This window comes from Rhinoderma darwinii, chromosome 1 (genome assembly GCF_050947455.1).
Source record: "Rhinoderma darwinii isolate aRhiDar2 chromosome 1, aRhiDar2.hap1, whole genome shotgun sequence".
Taxonomy (NCBI): Eukaryota; Metazoa; Chordata; class Amphibia; order Anura; family Rhinodermatidae; genus Rhinoderma; species Rhinoderma darwinii.
Genome location: NC_134687.1, coordinates 631,357,257 through 631,373,327, shown reverse-complemented (window position 1 = coordinate 631,373,327; position 16,071 = coordinate 631,357,257). Strand labels below are relative to the sequence as shown.

The 16,071-nt window shown below is 46.2% G+C and overlaps 1 pseudogene; it reads right to left on the bottom strand.

The window, feature by feature from the left end:
• LOC142656808 (uncharacterized) overlaps positions 1–15,536 on the bottom strand; it is a 609,035-nt pseudogene extending 593,499 nt beyond the window's left edge.
• Between the last annotated feature and the right edge of the window lie 535 nt (positions 15,537–16,071).

Sequence of the window (16,071 nt, the reverse complement as noted above, 5' to 3'; positions counted from 1 at the left end):
TGGACGCCCAAACACTTAGTTTGTTTAAATCTGCCTGCAATTCATGAACATCTTCCATAGACTGAACTATATTACATAGCTTGGTGTCATCTGCAAAAATAGAAATAGTGCTATTAATCCCATCTTCTATATCATTAATAAATAAGTTGAATAAAAGTGGTCCCAGCACTGAACCCTGGGGTACACCACTTATTACCGGGGACCATTCAGAGTAGGAATCATTGACCACAACTCTCTGGATACGGTCCTTGAGCCAATTCTCAATCCAATTACAAACTATATTTTCTAAACCTATAGTCCTTAATTTACCCATTAGACGTCTATGAGGGACAGTGTCAAATGCCTTTGCAAAGTCCAAAAACACTAAATCCACACCGGCCCCTCTGTCTAGGCTTCTGCTCACCTCTTCATAAAAACAGATTAGGTTAGTTTGACAACTTCTGTCCTTAGTAAAACCGTGCTGGCTGTCACTTATAATACTATTTATTGTCACATAATCCTGTATACAGTCCCTCAATAGCCCCTCAAACATTTTCCCCACGATGGATGTTAAGCTTACTGGTCTATAATTACTCGGGGAAGACCTAGAGCCCTTTTTGAAAATAGGCACCACATTTGCGCTGCGCCAGTCCCTTGGCACTATACCAGTCACTAGAGATTCTCTGAATATTATGAAAAGGGGGACAGAAATAACTGAACTAAGCTCTTTAAGAATTCTAGGGTGTAACCCATCTGGTCCCGGGGCTTTGTGCACATTTATTTTATTTTATTTAGCTTGGACCATATCTACATTCATCCAATTCAGTATATCAACTGATATATTAACAGCACTGGCACCGGCTACATCAGCTGCTCTTTCTTCTGTTGTATATACAGAGCTAAAGAACCCATTTAGTAACTCTGCCTTCTCTTGATCCCCTGTGATCAACTCCCCATTACCATTATCTAGGGGTCCTACCTGTTCAGACCTTGGCTTTTTAGCATTTATATACTTGAAGAATTTTTTGGGATTTGTTTTACTATCCTTGGCCACCTGCCTTTCATTTTGTATTTTTGCTAATTTTATTACATTTTTATAGATTTTATTAAGCTGTACCCTCAGATTAGTATTTTTTAAATGCCCTTTTTTTGTCGTGTATTGCCCCTTTCACAGAAGGTGTAAGCCATGTGGGGTTTAATTTGAGTCGTTTATACTTGTTACCTATAGGAATAAATTTTGCACTATAATAACTCAAAGTAGATTTGAAAATCTCCCATTTATCATTTGTCCCATTATTTGACATTAGTTCTTCCCAGTCCATATCCTGAATTGCCGCCCTCATCCTGGGGAAATTGGCTTTCTTAAAATTAAATGTTTTTGCCCTCCCAGCCTGCGTTTGTTTTTTACAGTATAGGTAAAATGTAACTATATTATGATCACTGTTACCGAAGTTTTCACGAACATTAACATTCCCAACAAGATCTGCATTATTAGAAATGACCAGATCCAACAGAGCTTCACCTCTAGTCGGGTCTTGCACAAACTGGCCCATAAAATTTTCCTGCAACAGGTTGAGGAAATGTCTCCCCTTTGCAGTTGAAGCTGAACCATGACACCAATTAATATCCCGGAAATTAAAATCTCCCATTATCACTACAGTACCCGCCTGTGCAGCCCGCTCCATCTGTTTATATAGCTGAACTTCCATCTCCTCCGTTATATTGGGGGGTCTATAGATTACACCAAAAGTAATTTTTTCAGTGTTTACCTCCCTTTCTAGTTCCACCCACAAGGTTTCAACCTCCTCACAGTATTCACCCACTATTGTCTCTTTCAGACTCGCCTTCATATCATTTCTCACATACAGACATACACCATCACCTTTCCTATTTGTCCTGTCTTTCCAAAAAAGTGTAAAACCCTGTAGATTTACAGCCCAGTCATGTGAAGAGTCCAGCCATGTTTCAGCAACACCAACTATATCTATATTTTCTTCCAGTATCAAGGCCTCCAGCTCCCCCATTTTGCTTGCTAGACTTCTGGCATTTGTGAACATACACTTTAACTTGCCTGTCAGTTTTTCACTTTTATTATCAGAAATGTGATTTGACATTAATTGGGCCTTTTTATTTACACTGATGTTTTGTAACGAAAGGATCTCCTTATCTTGTTGTCTAGTCCTCTCCCCACATTCTGTTTCTCCCCCCACCAATATAGTCTGACCCCTCTCTAACCTGGCTACCCCTTTTTTTCTACATTGACCTCCCTCCTCAGCCCTAGTTTAAATACTCCGCCACCCCAGCTAGAATTCTCTCCCCAGCACAGCGGACCCCCTTCCATTTAGGTGCAAATCATCTGCAGAATACAGTTTGTACCCCAATGAAAAGTCAGCCCAGTGCTCTAGGAACCCAAATCCTTCTCCTCTACACCAAGACTTCAGCCATGCATTTAACTCCCTGAGCTCCCGCTGTCTTTCCTGTGATGCGCATGGCACAGGCAGTATTCCTGAGAATACTACTTTGGAGGTCCTTCCCTTCAGCTTGTAGCCTAGTTCTTTAAAATTATTCTTAAGGCTCCTCCACCTACCATTTATTCTGTCGTTGGTACCGACATGGACCACGACAGCTGGATCATCACCAGCCCCTCCCAGCAATTTGTCCACCCGTTCCACCACATGCCGAACCCTGGCACCAGGGAGACAGCAAACCATTCGGTTGAGGTGGTCTTGGCGACAAATTATTCTATCCGTCTTCCTGATTATAGAATCCCCTACGACTATCAATTGTCTTGGCTTACCTGCATTACCATCCCGCCGACTACTAGCTAGGCTGTTCTCCCGGCTGTTAGGGAGATCAGTATCCACTAGGGCTGCCATTTCTGAGACTGACACCCTCGCATCATCACCCAACTTGGCAATTTTGCCTGGAATGCCAGAAACCGGATTGGCCTTCCTTTTCTTTGACCCCTTTCTACTGCCCCTAACTACATTAACCCAGCTACTTACCTGATCCTGCTCACCCATGTCTTCACCCTCCAGTTTTAACCCACTAACTGCATGCTCCGTGAGCAGCAAGCTCAGCTCAAGATTGTCTATCCTCCTCAGTGTTAATCCAAACTTTTTGCATTTTTGCATTAAACCAAACTTTTTGCATTGCCATATTCTGAAAGCCATAACTTTTTTATTTTTTGTCGATTGAGCAATTTAAGTTCTCATTCAGACGAGAGTAAAACTCGTCTAGGTGCTGTGCATGAAAATCACGCACAGCACACTGACCCATTAATTTCAATGGGGTCATTCACACATGCAGGAGTTTTCACGCAGCGTGTGTCCGTTACGTAAAACTCACTGCATGTCCTATATTGGTGCATTTTCTATGCACCTATCGCCCATTGAAGTTAATGGGTGTGTGAAAATCACGCACAGCACACGGATGCACATCCGTGTGCTGTGAGTGACTTACACATCAATTCAATTGAAAATAATAATTAAAAAAAGAGATGTGCTTTGCGAGTGCATGAATAACGCATGCCCCTCGCAAAGCACACTGATGCATAACGGCCCAGATTCACACGCGTGAATCTGATACGCTCATGTGAATGTAGCTTAAGGAGTTATTTTTTGCAGGGCGTGCTATAGTTTTATTGGTACATACAACTTTTATTACACTATCTTGTAGTGCTAAGGTGACTAAAAAACAGGGATTCTAGTATTTGATAATTTGTTTATAGAGTTCACCATGCGAGTTAAATTATATTATATTGTAATATAAAATTATATTGTAATAAATCTGACTTTTACGGACGCGGCAATACCACTTTTGTTTATTTTTTAAATGACTTTAGAGGGAATGTGCGAAAAGGTGTTTTTTTTTTGGAACTTAACAGTTTTTTTTGTACACTACTGAAAACCCTGATTTGAACACTTTTTATTAGTTTTCCGAGGGATTTGAATGAGCGATGTGCAGTCACAGCTCCCTCAGGTCCTGCCCTATGTATAACACATTGTCTGAAGTGTTACTGTAATGTAGAACTAAGGAAGAACCTCATCTTAAAAAAACTTCCAAATTCACTTTCTAAATTCATTATTTACCTGTGGTAACATCTCCTGGAACGTCCTCCTCCACTTGACTCTTACACAGTTGATCGCCTCTCATCCACTCTTCTTCTGCTTCATCCTCCGCTTTAATATTAGTCAGATCTGCCCCCTGATTTCAAATATGTGACAATTCAGTACAATACAGCAGAGAGTGCAAAGAATCTAACAGATCAACATAAGAAACCACCAAAATTGATGACCACATTTATGACCACAGGATCAAAAAGTTCCACACACTCCTATATAGATCTCGTATAGGGCTTAGCTTCATCTACCTGATGGTTTTCTGGGACATTCTGATTTTCCTCTGGACGGTCCTGGGAATACAGAGGACAGGGACATCCATCTGGTGGATTTCTCCTACTGGATTCATCTGTAGGAAACACATAGTGACTGAATACATTACTATTGTATATCTGTCTATATATCAGACACTTCTCTCAACACGTCTATGTTTATTTATCAGAGCCGAAATGACAATGTTGAGGTCCCCACTACCTGTGTCGATGTTCCTGCACCCTGTAAGCCGCATGCCTAAAGTAGACTTTGGCCTACCAGAGTGAATGGCAGGGTACCGATGGCTCCCTGCTCCGCCGTAATATTTAACTGTATCTGTGGGAAAGTGGCGGGACATAGGGTGCCTCTATTTTAAGCGTTCCTGCAACCAAAAAAAACTGTCATGGTGCCACCTGCTTATTAGTATCTTAAAGGCTGTGTACACTTATAAGGCAATATTTTGTTGAAATTATTTCTTATTAATATATATATTGGTTTTAGATTATTTAACACGCTTTTTTTTATTTGACTTTAATTAAACATGTTTTTTTGTTTTTACCATACAGCTGTTATGTCTCCTCTATACACAGAAGCTCGATAATTCTGTATCAGCCGAATCCTTAAGTGTAGCGAACTGACGACTCGGCTGAGAGCGGGTCCTGTGTATCCATGTTCATCAACTTAAATGTGATTAATATTATTGTGACCCTGTGTGTTAGAGATACAGGACCCGCTTTCAGCCGAGTCATCTGTTCACTACAATTACGGATACGGCTGCTAGCGAATGATCCAGCTTCTGTGTATGGATGAGACATAACAGCTGTATAGTAGAGGCCGGACCCGGAAGAAAGCCCTGGCGGGAGGCCACCCAGATCAGGGATGTAGGCAGGGAATGAGTTAAGGGAGTTAGGAGGGGTGGTTAGGAGGTAGTGGGGGGGCAGAGGTTAGTGGGGCGAGGCTAGGATATTTAAGGGTGGGCAGAGAGGAAGGACGCCGCCATTACACTAGCAGCACAGGAAAGCTTGCGCTGTCTTACTCTGACAATGGATGCCCTACTTACTCAGCTCCGGGCGGCCGTAGTGGAACAAGGCATGGCGTGGCTTGCAGAGGGGCTGGGGCTATCCGGCCCACTGCCGGCGGCTTCGAGCTCGGCGGTGAGCGGACGTGGTGAGGAGCTGTTGGAGCCTTCTGCTCCGGCGGCAGGAGCAGAGGATGTGCCGGCGGGTGGATCCAGGGCTCAGGCGGTGACGTCATCTCCTCGGTGGCGGTCCCGTCGCACGAGGCCTCCGGAGAGCTTGAGCCCTGACGTCCTGCCGTGAGCCAGGCGCCGGGCAAGGAGCCTCACGAGGGACCCTCCAGGCCGGGCTCCCCGCTCGGCTGCTAGGAGCAGGACGGCCCGGTCTGAGAGGAATCCTGTCAGCCGGCCTGGCTCAGCAGAGGTGGGGGGGGCAGGCTCCCTTGCATCTGGGACTGCCCTTTGCCTCCAGTCGATGGGATCCAGGATTTGCGGCGGGCCGTGCTGGCGATGATCCAGTCGGGCAGCCCGCCTGTCAGCGTGATGATCTCCCGGGTTCCAGGCGTGTACCATTAGCCCGATACCCCTGAAGACGCTGCATCCGCAGTGAAACATGTCGGGGGGGGCTTTTTTGAAATGTTAACAATTGTCTAACTGCTGACTTCTCATACTTCACTTTGAATTCAGTGCGGCGTGCTGCAGCCGCTGACACTTTGCATCTCCTTGCTGATATACAGTGCACTACGCTGGTCAATGGTGGCAGTGGACATGTACTTTTAATTTCTATGTAGTGTGTCCTTGGCTTATTTGCCTAATAAAATTTTGTTATTTTATTGCTTATAGTTGTTAAAAAGGGCCTTTTTGCCGGCAGGCATCCATCTCTATTGATCATAATTTGCCCGCCAACTATATTGGGTCTTATTCTCTATTGTTGCTAACCATGGTCGGTGGTGGAACAGCGGGCAGGTGGGCGGCTACCTGCAGGCCGCGGGCTGGACGAGGCCCCCAACAGACGGGTGAGAGGCCCAGTTCGTCCGCGATACTCCGGAGCGCTTCCTTGGAGAGTCGGGGGTGTTGGTCATGTAGCGCTTGTCCGGGGCCAGCTCGTCCGGATGAAGTTGACGACTGGGAGTTTGGTGAACAGGATGGACGTCTGGATGAATCCTTTGCCCCGGCTGGTGGGGACACAGCACCTGCGCAGCCCGGTGAGTTGATATCTCCTACTTTTTCATTGCCTGCTATATTTCGGTCCCCGGGGGTGGGGGGTGGTTTTTCACTTGCGCCAACGGGGAGTAGCGGGGGTGGTTCCGGTGGTGGTGTTTGTGAGGGGGGAGATTCGTGAATTGTTGGGTTGTGTGCGTGAGCTTTTGGCGCGATGCAGGGGGGGGTGTTGAGTTCCCCGTCTCCTGTTTCAGCGTGGGTGCCGCCGTCGGTGGGGCCCGCATTGGTGGATAGTACGCCAGGTGTCTAAGGAAACGGGTGCGGCAGTGTCTGTGCAGACAGAGAAGGATGGGGCGGTTGATGATGTGAGGTTGGATGATAAGGCGAAGGGTGAGGTGTATGTATGTTTTGAGGGCCCGTTAGGGGCGCATCTGAAGCCTGAAGTCAGGGAAAAAATATGGAAGGCAGTATATGTCTACATTTTTTCATTGTTGCCATTAGAGAAGTTCAATTTAGATAAAGGGAAATGGTTGGAAAGTAAAAAGGAGAAGGAAGAAAAACGTCGCTATCGGTTGATTCCTCAAACTTTTGTTAATTGGTTGCAGGCGTTTGCGATTTTGGAAAGCGTGATAGGGCAGAAGACGCCAGAGCATTGTTCCGGGCTCTTCTGTTATATGGATGCTATCGAGTTTACGGCGGGCAGACATGGCTGCGCTATGATGAGCAGTTCCGGCAGCGGAAAGCCGTGCGGCCTGACATTAGATGGGATAACAAGGATATTGGGTTGTGGTTGCGTGTCATGGCTCTGGTGCGCTTTGGCCAGTCCTTTCCTGGGGGTGGGGCCAGTTCAGATGGCCCCTCAGTGCCTTCTGGCAGGGGATCGGGTGGGGCAGGAGGAAAATCCGGGTTCTGCTGGCAGTTTAATGAGGGCCAGTGTAAGTTCGGACCGGGTTGTAAGTTTAAACATAGCTGTTCCTCCTGCGGCGGGTTTTCCCACGGGGCCGTTAAGTGTTTTCCGAAAGGTAAAGGACGGGGGGCAGGGGGCGCTAGTCAAGGGCCTGACTCCGGTGAAGTGGGAAGAAATGAAGCCCCTTCTAATAGATTCCCTGATAGATCTAGGGCAGTTTTGTTGTTGAATGGTTTTCAGGTTGGTTTCCGTATCCCTGCCCCCGCTCATAAGGTGTCGTTTTTCTTGCAAAATTTGCGTTTGGCGTTGCAGTATCCGGGGGTGGTTGGGGATAAGTTGCGGAAGGAGGTTGAGTTGGGGCGTATGGTGGGTCCGTTTGGGGATTGCCCATTGCCGGATTTAGTGGTGTCGCCGCTGGGGATAGTGCCCAAGAAGGAGCCGAATAAGTTTCGGCTCATACATCACTTGTCTTATCCGCGGGGGCAGTCAGTTAATGATGGGGTTTCTCCTGAGCTCTGCTCGGGGGTTTATACCTCGTTTGATGCGGCGGTTGACTGGGTGCGTCAGTATGGGGCGGGGGCTTTAATGGAGAAACAGATATCGAATCGGCGTTTCGCCTCCTCCCGGTACATCCTGATAGCGTACGGCTGTTAGGGTGTTATTGGGACAGGGCTTATTTTGTGGATCGCTGCCTCCCAATGGGGTGCTCGATTTCCTGTGCCTATTTTGAGGCTTTTAGTTCCTTCCTGGTGTGGGTGGTCTGTGATGTGGCGGGGGTCTCGTCGGTAATACATTACTTAGACGATTTCCTGTGTGTTGGTCCGGCCGGTTATTTGGTTTGTTCTACTTTGCTGAGCACAATGGAGTGGGTGGCGAGGAGGTTCGGTGTACCTTTGGCACTGGACAAAACAGAGGGGCCTAGCTCCTGTCTGGTCTTTTTGGGAATCACCATTGATTCTGTGAGGATGGAGTGTCGGCCTCCGGAGGATAAACTGGAGGCTTTGCGGGCGGAGGTGGATCGGGCCAGGCATTTGCGGAAGATCTCCTTGCGCGTGTTGCAGTCCTTGTTGGGAAAGCTCAATTTTGCTTGTAGGATCATGCCATGGGTTGGATTTTTAGCAGGCGGCTGTCGGGAGCGACGGCCGGGGTGTCAGCCCCACATCATTTTATTTGGCTGAATAAAGAGCTCAGGGCGGATTTGGCGGTTTGGTTTGAGTTTTTACATTATTATAATGGGAAGTCCTTTATTATGTCCCCAGTGGTGGACAGCGTTGATTGGGAGTTGTTTACAGACGCGGCAGGGGGCGTGGGTTTTGGGGCTTAATGCAAGGGGCAGTGATGCGCTGCTCGCTGGCCGCAGAAGTGGGTGGTTTTGGGTTTGGTGAAGAACCTTGCTTTCCTTGAACTCTTTTCTATCTTGGTGGCGATGGAAATTTGGGGCGAGAGGTTTCGGGAAAGCAAGGTCCGTTTCCATTGTGACAATTTGGGGGTGGCGGGGGCTATTAATAATGTGTCAGCTTCTTCCCCCCCGGTCGTCCGGCTTTTTACGTTGCCTGTCCTTGAACGCATGGATTGTGGTGGTTCATGTGCCAGGGGTCCAGAATGACATCGTGGACTCTCTTTCTCGATTGCAGTGGGACAGTTTCCGATTGATGGCTCTGGACGCGGATACGGGAGGGATCTCTTGCCCGGAGTGGCTGTGGGGGCTGGGTTACGAGCCGCTGGAGCATTGATTCGGGCTTTGCTTGCTCCTGGGACTTGGTCTGCTTATGATTCTGCATGGCGGTATTGGGAAAGTTGCCTGGCAGCTCTGAATGGGGTAAGGACAGATGACGATCGGGTGGTGGCGTTGCTGGTTTTTCTGGGACAGGTCTCTATCGCGGACTGGTCCGTGTCCAAGGTTATATCGTTTTGTGGTAGCCCTAACTTTTGGTTTTAAGCTCCGGGGGTACAGGGATATTACAAAAAGTTTTTTTGGTTGGCCAGGCCCTGAAGAGTTATAGGAAGGGGAGAATGTTACCGGATCGTCGACGCCCTGTGTCTTTTGTGATGTTGGAACAGTTGTGTGGGGTGTTGGTGGATGTTTGTTTTTCTAATTTTGAGGTGACTCTATATAGATTGGCGTCCTCGTGGGCATTTTTTGGGGCCCTGAGGGTGGAGGAGCTGGTGGCGCCAGCACTAAGAGGGCTGGGGGGTTAAGGATGGAAGATGTGTTGTTGGCGGACAGGAGTGTGGAATTCTGGATCCGGCGCTCTAAGACTGATCATCAGGGGGGACGTGGTAAGAGAGTGGTGTTGGGGACAGCCAGGGGGCCAGGATGTGCCCGGTCGCATGCTTTGCGGGCTACAGAGAGGTTTGGCAGGTTGTGGGTAGGCAATTGTTGTGTCACGCGGACGGGTCCTTTCTCTCCAAGTACCAGTTTACTTAGGTTTTTTATAGGTGCCTGCGGCAGTTGGGTTGGAGGTGTCCTTGTTTTCCCCCCATTAATTTCGTATTGGGGCAACGATGGAGGCGGTGTCCTGGGGGCTGGGGGCGGACGTGGTGAAGCGGATATGTCGGTGGGATTCCCGCCGTTTCTAGTTATACGTGCGCCCGCAGTTTTTATGATAATTTTGTGTGTTGGTCTTAATTTTTTTCCTCCCCCTCCCTCCTCTTTTCTTCCATCTGTGCATAGGTTTGGTTTTTAATATTTTTGGTTTTTATCGTGCTAGGTTTCGTTTGCCGATTGGTGTGGATCATCGGGCATTCTTACGTTCATTGGGGGGCAGCGCAGGCCGATGTTCGTCCGGACGAGCGGCTGTTGGGTTTTCGGCAAGAGGAGGTATTGGTGTGGTGGCTGGGGAGTAGATGTATGGTGTGGAGTCGGGTGTTGCCTGATGTACCCAGGTTTGCGCAGATGGATAGAGCCACGGATGTTCTGGTTTTGCATGTGGGGGGGGTAATAATTTGGGTAGTCCCCCTTTTCGGGAATTGATTAGGGAGATTAAGTACGAGGTCCGTGGCGCGCTTAAATAAGGCCCAGGTGAAGGTCAATAGGGAGGTTTTGGGGTTTGTGGTGAGGAACGGGGGCATCTTTGTGCGTCATTACGACTTCGAGGATGGACTGGGTAATTATTAGCTAGGTGATGATGTGCACCTGACGGCTGTGGGGATTGATCTGTGGACTCTGCGCCTGCAGGAAGGGATCGAAAAGGCCCTCTTTCTGGTTGGGGGCTTGCATACCTAAAGGTGTCTAAGTATGGTCCCTCCCTAATTTATTATGGTTGGTAGTCTGGTCAATTTGGACTCCTGCTGGGTGGTCACCCGAGGAGTGGTTGCGGTTTAGGTCAGCCAACTGCAGGTATGACGGTGACCCTGAGCCAGTAGGGTGACGGCTGGGAGTAAAATACGATGCAGGTGGGCTGTTTGGTTGACAGACTTTTGGAGCTCCAAGGACTCCCCTTCCATTGTTATTCTTATTTGTAAATTGTTGTTTCATTATGTTTGTTTGTAAATAAAATGGCTGCTGTGGTCAAATTTATCCAACCCAAGTATCTGAGTTTTATTATAGGGGACAGGTGTTGGTAGGTGGTATGGTTGTAAAAAGTAACATGACCCTTATAGGAGTGTACGCACTCTTCAGTCCCCTGATCACGTAAAAACAGCAAAAAATGTTCAATCAAAGTCAAATCAAAAACATTTGTAATCACCTATAATGAATATTTAATAACAAAAAAAGAAATAAATGCCTAAAAAGGTGTACATAGTCTTTAAGGACCAAACTATTTTTGGCTTTAATCAGTTACAGCCACAGCCAGTTTTGACCTATTTAATAGAGAACAATTTCTCAAATCTGACGTGTCACTTTAAGGGTATGTACACACTGGGCAGATTAGCTGCAGATTTTCTGCAACAGATTTCATTGTGGAAAATTTGCAGCGCTGTGGAGAAAATAGGTAGAAAAGAAGTGCGGTGCGGATTCTCAATCTACAGAATATCAATTCTCTTGTGAAAATGCTGCGGAATTTCCACAGAAAATCCAGTGGGAAATTGCACAGTGCTTACGCCGTGTGTGGACATACCATGAGTGGGAATAAGCTTTTACTTATCCATGCCATGCTGAGATTGTTTTTTCAGAACTCATTGTACTTTATATTAGTGGTAGATTTTGGTCAATAAATTCCTTGTTACATAATTAATAAGGTTGAAAAAAGACACAGGTCCATCAAGTTCAACCTATAATCCTACCATGTTGATCCAGAGGAAGGCAAAAACCCACATGAGGTGTATGAAAATTGCCACATGTAATGTGAGCAGCCGGCAGCACGAAACGTAGGGCTCTAACATGATGTCAAAAGAGCTGAAATTGTGGAGCTCTTACATTACATGTCATTGTACACTAGGGATGTCACGATACCAGAATTTGGACTACCGATACTTCGTTTAGTATTGCGATTTCGATACCAATTCGATACTTTGCCAACAGTAATAAAAAAAAAAGTTCTTCCATTTTCTGATGTGAGGCGCGTGGTGTGATGATGAATTTAACCTCCATGTGCCTCAAATTAATAGTAATTAACCCCATCATGTTTCTCAGTCATAATGGGTTAATATGTAAGGTACATGATGGGGTTAATTACTATTAATATAAGGCACATGGGCGTTAAATTCATCACACCTTGTGGCCCACAATAAGTTATAGAAAGCAGTTTTTATTTTATTTATTTAAAGCGTACACATCATAAATTATACAAAAAATTTGTTGTGCAGGTTATTACGGCCGCGCCAATATCGAATATGTGTATATTTTATGTATTGAGACTTCTTTTAATGTTTATTGTAAAAAAGGTGTACTTTATTTTTTAAACTTTAATGTACTGGCATATATCTATATACTGATAGTACACAGGCATATATCTATATGCCAGTACATTAGCCTGTGTACTGATAGTACACAGGCAGTTGTTAGGACATACCTAAGTATGCCCTAACAACAGGAAATATGGTAGGACAGCCCTGGGGTCCTTCAATGGACCCTGGGCTGTCTGCCAATATATGGTATGTCCCTCAATCGCATCACAGAAATTCCCTGTGACGCGATCCAAGGGGCATCCCCCCCTTCTCATTTTCCCCTGAATGCTGCAGTCCGCTGTGATCACAGCATTCACGGGAATAGCGGCGTAGAGGAGAGGTTTCTCTGATCTCTGCCAGCGGGGCTGCGGCTGTGTAATACAGTCATTGCCCTGCTCCTGACAGGAAGTGCGTGCCCGGTCAGCAAGAGGTGATGCGGTGGGCGCTGCACAAATTAGCAGCGGTTCAGGCACGGAGAACAGAACATGGGGGTGTTTTGCAGTGCGCCGGCCATGTTCTGTCTTCAGTGCCGCCGCTCATTAGTGCAGCGCTGGCCGCATCGCATCATCCTGACCCTGCACACTTGTTATCAGGACTCAGGAGTGCGGCAATGGCTGTATCACACAGCCGCAGCCCCGCTCTCATATATTCATGTGTTACAATACTGAGCTGTGCGGCCGCACAGCTAAGTATCGAAATACATGAAATAACGGTATCGAACCATTTGTGGATGCAGAGTATCGAAACAGTATTGAAGTTTCGATGCATCGTGCATCCCTATTGTACACACGTGTATATCTACTGCACATGACGGTATTAAGACTTCAACATGGACGCCAGTCCAGCCTGTGCTCACAGTAATGCCAAATATATGTCTCTCTTCTTACCTTGTGATGTAAGCAGCCGGTAATTTTCCATCATGTCCTCCTCGTACAGATCCTTGTGTCTTTCTAGATACTCCCACTCCTCCATGGAGAAATAGACAGTGACATCCTGACACCTTATAGGTACCTGACACACACAATGATAGAGTCATCACCCAGACACCTCGAGTGCTGTTACTGTAGAATTTCCCAGCATTCCCAGCAGTGTCACCTCTCCAGTCAGCAGCTCAGTCATCTTGTAGATCAGTTCTAAGATCTTCTTCTTATTGTTCATCTCATGTATCTGGGAGTGAGGGGGAGGCTCTGTGATGGGGCTCTGACTACTGCGCCACCCACCTGACTCCTGGAGATGGAGGATGGGATTTGTACAGGCACCCAATGTCTTCTTCACTATTGTGTACTCCTGTGTATGGAGAGAGAAACTTAGAGAACTGTAAACAGTATTCCCGCCTCAGTAGAAAGAGGGAGATTGTGACTACCACATCTGTAATGAAGGAGACCTCACTTATATAAAGACTTTGAGAAAAAAGAACGGAGACCAAAACTAAAAAGGAAATAATATAGGGGGCTACTACGGATGCAGCCATCTTTATCCTGACTGATAACTTGCTGCAGCGTGATATCAACAAAAGCCATTGAAAAAGTCAGCTTAAAGACTTTGACACTGTGTATTTAATGCATTAAAAGTCAAGATAAAGATGGCTACATCTATACATGGACAATGTGCTCTCCTTCTGTCGTCATCTTCTATATTTCTATATAGATGTCAGCCTGATCCTCCTGGTTCCTCCTACTTGTCCATCTCATTGCTCTACAACATAACTATTGCTGCATTGGTGACATGACACATAACGGACCATATTAATCGCTGTGCTTCAGCTTTTCTGCTTTTGGCTTCTTGACGTCACTTGGAAGGTCTGGACGCTGTTATACAGGACACTGGATTCTTCCTAACACTTCCTATTATGTATTGTCCCTTCCCTGTGTGTGACTTGTTCTATAATGTAGAAAAGTTTACCTCTCCGCTCAACAGGTAGATAATATCCAAGGTGAAGTTTAATATTCTTCTGCTCATCTCATTCCTGTCCTTCTCCATCGCTTGGTGGGTCATTCAGAAGGAACGTTGTGGAGGAGAAGATGAGAAAACTGGAGAAAGTGGAGGATCTAGTACTGCAGACGTCTTTCTGAAGAAAGGAGAAGCTGTAAATCATACAGGGGACAACATCATGTGTGAAATACAGAGTATCACTTATTGAGAATTGAGAGAAACATCTTCTCAGAGCCGTCACTACATGGATTAAAGGGGTATTCCCAACACTGACATTTTTCCCCAGGATATGCCAGAAATGTCTGATAGATACGGCTCCCACCTCTGGGCGTGCTCGGCTGTTTCTGGAACTCCTATAGAAGAGAATGGAGAGTGTCATTCACATGTGTGGTCAACTCTCCATTCATTCTCCACCTGGATGCAGTCATTACCTCACCAGGTGGCTTGGGGGAACCCCGTTCTCGATATAGAGGTGGGACCCCCATATATCAGACATTTATAGCATATCCTGGGAATATAAAATGATGAGATATTAGACGTCGCCTCAAGAGATGCAGGATCTTCAGAGACGTGTAACATTCTTATTTATTGCAGTAGTGGGAATATAAGAAGCCCCTTTTTCATATTGTTTCCCCCTATTCCTCGTAGATTGTGATTAGAACCCTCTCTCCTTATGTTGATCATAGCAATTTTATGTCACCCTGTAACTAAGGCTCTGTTCACACCTGCACGATGGATAACAACCACCCGTGATGGAGCCCAGTGACTTATAATGTAGTCTGTTGCATTCAAAATATCAGTTTTGAGTAGAATACAAAACAAAAAACCAAACATAACACATAATGGTGAATGCAGCACTATTATATCCCATCAAATATGACAAAATCTGTGAAGATGGCTCTTAAGGCTCTGTTCACATGTGTCTCTGTTTTGACATGGATTTTGCAATGCATATTAGTTTATTTTCTGCAAACTGGTTCACATGCAAATAAATTTTTCCAGGTGGATTTTCTGTGACGCCACAGTATAAAACATCCAGCATGGAAATAAGTAGCATGGTAGAAAGGCAAAGAATTAGCCTCATTAAATGATAACGGGACTGATACTCGCGCACTCTGCTGCACACCTGCAGCAAAAACATGAGAGACAGCCTACAATTTATGCCCAAAAAAAACACATCAGATGCCGACATGAATGTGAAACAGAAGCGTATATATAACATTTTTATGGCCATTCTGGTAGCAATAGTCATAACCTACATGTACTGCATGAGGAGAACTCCAGAGCATGTATCCCATTGCCTTCATCCAGCATCAAAACAATTAATATCGGGGGCGTGTCCTGGACATGAGCCTGCAGCGGCCATCTGATGGTCAGAAAGTCAAAGCAAACTACCAGGACCCCTTACAACACTAGGAGAATGTCTGCTGCTGGGTCTATACAGAGATACTTCTCTGATGCTGCTGGCGGGATCTCAAAATGGCGCTGCTGGAACGGTAGCGTTCTAACAAGCAGACTTAGGCCTCATTTACACGAGCGTATTATACGCGCGTGCGACGCGCGTGCTTTTCACGCGTGTCGTACGCACCTATAATAGTCTATGGGGCTGTTTAGACGATGCGTGAATTTTGCGCTGCGTGAGTGCGTTGCGTAAAACTCACGACATGTTCTATATTCTTGCGTTTTTCACACAACACGCACCCATTGACTTCAATGGGTGCGTGAAAACAACGCATGCCACACTGACGGTCCTGCGTTGCATGCGCGAAAATCACGCAAGAGCTGTCAAAAGGATGAATGTAAACAGAAAAGCACCACGTGCTTTTCTGGTTACAAACATCCAAACGGAGTGTCAAATTAGAGATGAGCGCACC